The 7286-nt window shown below is 45.0% G+C and overlaps 1 protein-coding gene across 1 annotated transcript in view; it reads left to right on the top strand.

Annotated features, from left to right (window-relative positions):
* The window catches only part of CEND1 (cell cycle exit and neuronal differentiation 1), a 29721-nt gene continuing 22435 nt past the window's right edge, over positions 1–7286 (top strand). Inside the window, exon 1 of the mRNA XM_074954770.1 lies at positions 1–129. The gene's annotated coding sequence lies outside the window, so the exon portion shown is untranslated. The remainder of the gene's footprint in view (positions 130–7286) is intronic.

Here is a 7286-nt window from a genome sequence, read left to right as displayed (position 1 = left end):
ATGCATTGTGGGAAACTCCCAAGGTGGTTTTTTTTTTTTTTTTGCCTCTTCCGTCCTCCCTCCCTCCTCTCTGCAGAACATCCAGCTTCCAAGGTGTGACTTGTGCGAACAACAGTCTGGGGAGAGAAGGTAGGGGCTGCTGCTTTTCTTACCTGCCCTTCCATGCATACCAGACCCAAGGAGGGAAAGAGGAGCACACAGGCCTGAGTCTGTGGAAGGCTGTGTGGGTGGGTGGGTGAATAGTGGTTGCATGCAGGTGAATAGAGAGAGAGAGATCTGGATCTGCCTGTTAAAGGTGTGTGTGCTCATTTCTGCAGCTCTCTGTGTGAGAGAGGTCATGGGACTGCCATGCCAAATGTGTTTGGACTGCCAGTAATTGTCTCTATTGATGCATTGGTCTCTGCCCACACAAGCAGGGCAGTCTGGCCAAAACAACAGTGAATGCGGAGGAGAGCTCACTTTGAATGCCTTCTGTTCAAAAGCCCGCTCTCCTATGTCATGCCTTGCTCCCTGAAGGTCAGATAGTGAGGGGAAACATTCACACAAGTGTGAGCACTGCGTGTGCCTAAAATCCAGATGGACAAACTGCATGGCTCTGTGTCACTTGCTTATTTCCTTTGCTTGCTTGGTTTGCAGGAGGTACCGCTGTTGCATAATTATTGCTGCGGATGCTCCTGAGAATCTCCGCTGTGATTTCTGGGGGGCACTTTTAGAATTCGTCCTAAAACCGGATTAGAAAGGGAGAGCGGCAGCAGCATGCTGGAAATACAGAAGTGGTTTTAACGAAATAAAACCACAGATGGCGAGATTAGGAAATCCATTTCTTTTTGAAACTGCATCATCAGCTAAAATCTCTTCAATAGAAACGGGGCCTTTAAAAAACAAATCGCCAGCCTTTGTTTTGGATTCTAGCTGTACGTTTTTTTTTTTTTCAGTCTTGAATGGATTATTTTGTTCGTTCTCATTTGCATTCTGCATTGACGGTTTCATTTCTCTGTTTAATTAGTCATTAATCCTGCAGGCAGGATGCTAAACAAACAAATACACTTTGAAATTCCCATCAACCCAATTAGTTGCTATTGACATTTTTCTGCTCAAAGGATTTGTCATCTTTTTCTGGGGGGGGGGGGGGGGGAGGGAATCCTTTGGATTCCTCCTCCTCTTCTTCTCCCCCCCCCGCCCGTATTGTGCTAGAAACAGCTGTGTGTCAGAGTCTGCCAAAGAAAAGGAGATGGACTACAGATATACAGGTTTCAGAGTAGCAGCCTGTTAGTCTGTATTCACAAAAAGAAAAGGAGGACTTGTGGCACCTTAGAGACTAACCAATTTATCTGAGCATAAGCTTTCGTGAGCTACAGCTCACTTCATCGGATGCATTCAGTGGAAAATAGATATAAACATCTCCCCTAAAACACTCCAGAAACTGTGCATTAGGAATCAGATGGTAAGAATAATGTGTGTTTAAAGAGAGTGACATTTCCCTACAATGATCAATGTACCGGTGCCTCTTTGCAGCCAAAAGGCTAGGGGATTCCAGCTTTGTCTGCGTCCTTGCTACGTCCCCCTCATTTGTTGTAACCCACCACGACAGCTACAGACAATATAGCTCTCTTTAAGCTGTCGTGGTGGGTTACAACAAATGAGGGGGACGTAGCAAGGACGCAGACAAAGCTGGAATCCCCTAGCCTTTTGGCTGCAAAGAGGCACCGGTGCATTGATCATTGTAGGGAAATGTCACTCTCTTTAAACAAAAGGAAAAGGAGGACTTGTGGCACCTTAGAGACTAACAGATTTATGCTCAAACAAATTGGTTAGTCTCTAAGGTGCCACAAGTCCTCCTTTTCTTTTTGCGAATACAGACTAACACGGCTGTTACTCTGAAACCTCTCTTTAAACACACATTATTCTTACCATCTGATTCCTAATGTACAGTTTCTGGAGTGTTTTAGGGGAGATGTTTATATCTATTCAGATGCTTTTGCTTCCTCTTTTTGTCTGTGTATCTTCACAAAAGAAGTGTGAAAATGCCTGTTGATTTGGTCTCTTTGCTCCTAATTAAACTGTATGTACATATCCGTGTGATCCTGGTTCTGATGGAGCCCAGGGATAGGTAGGTAGGGTGACCAGATAGCAAGTGTAAAAAATAAGGACAGGGGGTGACGGGTAATAGGTGCCTATATAAGAAAAAGCCCCCAAAATCGGAACTGTCCCTATAAAATCGGGACTTCTGGTCACCCTATAGGTAGGGGACAGTTGTTATCCATGACTCAATGCCATCCTGTGCAAACTTCTCCAGCACGGAGGTAGCAGGGGGCAAGAGCATGGGTCTGCCCACGGCTTTTCCATCTGAAGGGGTGGGGTTGGTGTAGGGATAGCATAAGGAGACAGAGGAGGCATTGAGATGACTTAGTCTGTTTGGCCCTCAGTATTCACCATCTAGAAGTTTGACCTTCATGGTTTTGACCTTCAATATTTTCTTTCTTCCTTTCTGGGTGAGGGGCATGGGCCAGGCTCCCAACACGATTATTCTTTTAACCCCGTTGCATGGTAGAGAAGTGCCAAGGACAATCCCATGCTCTCATAGACATGCACATTCTTCGGGAGTCTTGTTCCTTTATTACCACACACTCCTCTGGCTGTCTGCAAGGGCCACAATTCGGCTCACATTCTGGCACGATGGCATCTATTCTGTTTGGTCAAGCCTCTGGCTGGGAGTCGGGAAAATCAGTGCAGCCAGGAGTGGGGATGTTTTATAGACAAGTGTTTGTTGTGTGGGTTATAATTAACATAGAGTGATGAGGCAATGGAGGCTGGTCATGTGCTCTTCAGTAGAGCCTTTATTGGCATTAGCACTGTGTCGGAGAGAGAGAGTGCAAATCTTTTGTTGCTTAGCTTGGTAAATCACAGGTGTGCATCGCCCAGGGCCCTCCCCGGGGCATGTGTGCTGTTCTCAGCTATCAGTCCCAGCCTCAATCTCAATTTGTATCCGCAGTGCATTAATCGATTTCAAATGCAGAGTGACGGATTTAGGCCTGTGTCTGTAATCCACAGAGTGTAAAATTTGGTATCTTGTTTTGTGCATTCAAAATCGCTCGTCTAATCTTTCTGTCTGCCACAGCACAGCTAATCGGGGAATTGCTCATGACACAGACTGGGAATTATAAAGTCCAGAACTCAATTAGGGGAGAACAGAAGGGACTAGTTATTAGGAACATTAATAAGCTAAACAGAGCTGTCAGAGGCATTTTGTATTATTATTATTATTTTTCAGTATCCAAGATTATCCTTCCCCTTTCTCTTGCCTGTGATTCACTGTACTTGAGAGGGAGAAGAGTCTGCTGATTTACAATCAAGAAGCAGACTTGGGGGCTAGAAAAAGTGTTGTCAATCACCTGGAAATCACAATCCCCATTCAGGGTTGAGCACACAGGAAAAATCTCATGAGATCAGTCAGAGAAGTGGCACACAGGTGATACTGCAAGCCTGACATGTAGATCATAATGCACTTGGCAGTTTGTTCAACAAAAACTGAATCCCATTCTTGCTGAGTTTTGCCATTGATTTCAAAGGGAGCAGGATCCCAATTTCTGGGACACCCACAAGGGTGTGGGAACAATTCATATAGTGGGGGTGCTGAGAGCCAGTGAACCCTGTAAACACTATATCTGATCAAAACCAAGCACCCTCAGTTCTAGCACCTATGGACACCCACCATCTTGGCTGATGCACCAGAGACCTCCCAGAGCTAGCAGGAGTGTTTACAGCTGAAGCTAAAAAGCCAGACACTGTAGCAGGGAGCCGTAATACATTCATATGCTCTGTGAACCGAATGCTGAGGGGGATGCGTAACGCACACTGACCCTGGCCAGTCGGTTACAATTGCATCAGCACTGCAAACCCATTACTGAGCAGAAAGTCTCGAGGGATTGCCCCCATCAGGCTCATGTACTGTAAGAGAGGCTGGTTATTCCCTTCTGAAGCTGCCAAAGGAGACTCCGAAGCAGGTAACATAGACACTGGTGAGCAGAGGTGAGCTTTTCCTGGGACTCTCTGAGCACCTAGCTTCCTGCACTGAGCAGGCAGACCTTGCGGGAAACACTGAGCGGAGTCAGACGCAACATGGCAGGAGGCTAAAAACATGAAGGGGGAATCGTAGGCTATAAAGGAGGCTTTGCAATTGACATTGATCTATGGTTGAAAGAACATAAAGGGTCTCTAATGTGCAACAGCAAAGAAATGCTGTTGAGGTGACTCCTAAAAGGGCTTTGAGACACTGGTGGCTTCTCCATCCTCCTCTGTCAATTATACCTTTCTGCAGATCTCCTAAAAATCAAGAGCACGTCCTCAGAAACATAAGCAGCCTTTTTCTCCAGGCATGCAAGCCTCAGAGGCTAGCGTCGTCTGACTGGCTCTGGGGAGTGCTGGGGAAATGGTTGGGTGTCATCAAAGAAATAAAGAGGGTACGTCTGTTAAATATGCAGGAGCAATCACAGTGCGCAATGAAGCCTGCCAGGTAACAAGGGAACAGGAAAAGCTCTGGGGGATGAGAATATTGTCAGGATGTGGGGATGGCTCAATGGTCTAAGCCTCTGGTTTCCATTACCCAGGCTGTGACCAGAGGTGCAGGGCCCATCCAGTTCCTCCAGTGTCCCGGGTAAATAAACAGAGATCCCAGAGAGTGAAGCCTTCAAGGTGAGATGGTAAGAACAAAGGTTCCATCTCTGCCTTGACCATGAAGGTCTTCATAGCAGTTTTCATATCAGAGTGTGATCTGGTAAAACTTCCGTCCCCTCCTCACCCATACTGCTGTGTAGCATGGTGGTAGTCTGGACTGCAGTAGCTCTGTTGAAGGGATCCATTGTGTGTCCATACGCCACATTTCTAGGGTTGATATCCCTGTGGTAAATATTCTGGGTCATGTGCCTTTGACTGCCTTACCTGCACTCTGCCTACTAATCCATCTCCTCCGGGATTACTTCCAACATTCCAGATCCCTGCACTGTCTAAGACAGCCACGATTTTCAAACAAATCAACCTGGACACCTGTTTCCTTCTTTCCTCAAAATACTACAGTGATTCAAGGCCCAGAGGAGCAATATTCAGTCCTGGTCCAGGGACAGGTTTAAGGTCCAATATCTCATGACCCTGAAGGTCTAGAAACCAGAGATTTATGCCATTAGAAAGGGAGATTTCCAGCTTTCCAAGGTGAGATGAAGACACTGATTCTATTTGTGAGAGGCTCCAGGATATCAGATTTTAAAGTGATGACTTTTTTAAGCATAGGTTTCAGAGTAGCAGCCGTGTTAGTCTGTATTCGCAAAAAGAAAAGGAGGACTTGTGGCACCTTAGAGACTAACAAATTTATTTGAGCATAAGCTTTCATGAGCTACAGCTCACTTCATCGGATGTATTCAGTGGAAAATACAGTGGGGAGATTTATATACACAGAGAACATGAAACAATGGGTGTTACCATACACTGTAAGGAGAGTGATCACTTAAGATGAGCTAATATCAGCAGGTGGGGGGGTAGGGGGTGCCACAAGTACTCCTATTTTTAAGCATAGAAAACCTATGGGGGATTTTTACATCCGCATTGCATAAATGACTCCCCAAGTACATGGCAGCAGTGAATTGGGTCCCTTCTGTAGAATTTGGAATGTACTTAAGGATTCTGCATGGTGAATGGTGCTATAGAAATCTAAAATATTGGGTTGGTTGAGGTTTTGTTATCATCACTTTCCTTCCTACACCTGTGGAAAAAAAAGTAAGTTGAGCTGAGGCTGCTTTTTGGCATAACTAGCCACATGGCAAATATACATTTCATGTCCTTGGGAGACCTGGAGAGACTATTTACTGCTGATATGATAGGAAATATCCAGCTTGTGTTTCCTGTTCCAGTCTCCCAAATGGCAGAGTATTAAAGAAGTGAAACCCAGAGTCTTCTCCTCAGATTAGCAGAGCTAGACTAAGAGCTTCTTTATTGCTTCTTGACGCAAGGCTATAACAAGATGGTGGAGATGGAACTCTGCTTTTCTATACACAAAGAGCACCCAAATATGTCAGTCAGAAGAAACTATATTTTAGAATTTAAAAAAACACACACACAAAACCACCAAACCAAGAAAAGAACAAAAGTAAAATCTCCATGAGAGCACAGTGTGTCCCTCTTCTGTACAGACTGTAGCCATTCTGAAAACAAAATGGCTGCTGTTTCAACTCACAGAGAGAGTGCTTGAACATAAGGGTAACCACACTTGGTCAGAATATAAGAACATGAGAACATAAGAATAGCCAAATTGGGTCAGACAACAGTCCAGGTAACCCAGTATCCTGTCTTCTGACACTGGCCAATGCCAGATGCTTCAAAGGGAATGAACAAAACAGGGCAATTATCAAGTGATCCATCCCCTGTCATCCAGTCCCTGTCATCTCATCTGGAAGTGAGAGGCTTGGGGATACCCAGAGCATGGGGTTGCATCCCTGACCATCTTGGCTAATAGCCATTGATGGACCTGTCCTCCATGAACTTATCTCGTTCTTTTATGAACCCAGTTATACTTTTGGCCTTCGCAATATGTCCTGGTAATGAGTTCCACACGTTAACTACATGTTGTGGGAAGAAGTGCTTCCTTTTCTTTATTTTAAACCTGCTGCCTATTCATTTCATTGAGTGACCCCTGGTTTTTGTTTTATGTGAATGGGTAAATAAAACTTCCCTATTCATTTTCTCCACACTGTTCATGATTTTATAGACCTCTACCATACACCCTCTTAGTCGTCTCTTTTCCAAGCAGAACAGCCCCAGTCTTTTTAATCTCTCCTCAGACGGAAGCTGTTCCAGACCCTTAATTATTTCTGTTGCCCTCCTCTGTACATTTTCCAATTCCAGTATATCTTTGAGGTGGGTTGACCAGAACTGCACGCAGTATTCAGGGTGTGGGCGTACCATGGCTTTATATAGTGGCATTATGATATTTACTGTCTTATTATCTATCCCTTTCCTAATGGTTCCTAACATTGTGTTAGCTTTTTTGCTGTACATTGAGCAGATGTTTTCAGAGATCTATCTGCAGTAGCAATGTTCAGCATACATGCGTGATGAGAGCTTGTATCTGTGAATGCCCCAGGCAGCCCCTGCTGAAATGGCAGCCCATGCTATAAAAGGGCAGCTACTTCCAAGCTGGACATGAACTAATGAGGGTGCTCATTGCACCAATGCTGTTCTAATGACCTTGGGTCTGCTCTCAATGGGCCTGCATTATGAAGTGGGTGGAAAAGCATACT

This window comes from Natator depressus, chromosome 6 (genome assembly GCF_965152275.1).
Source record: "Natator depressus isolate rNatDep1 chromosome 6, rNatDep2.hap1, whole genome shotgun sequence".
NCBI classification, from domain to species: Eukaryota; Metazoa; Chordata; order Testudines; family Cheloniidae; genus Natator; species Natator depressus.
The sequence above is the reverse complement of the archived record's forward strand: the minus strand, read 5'-3'. Positions and strand labels throughout refer to the sequence as shown.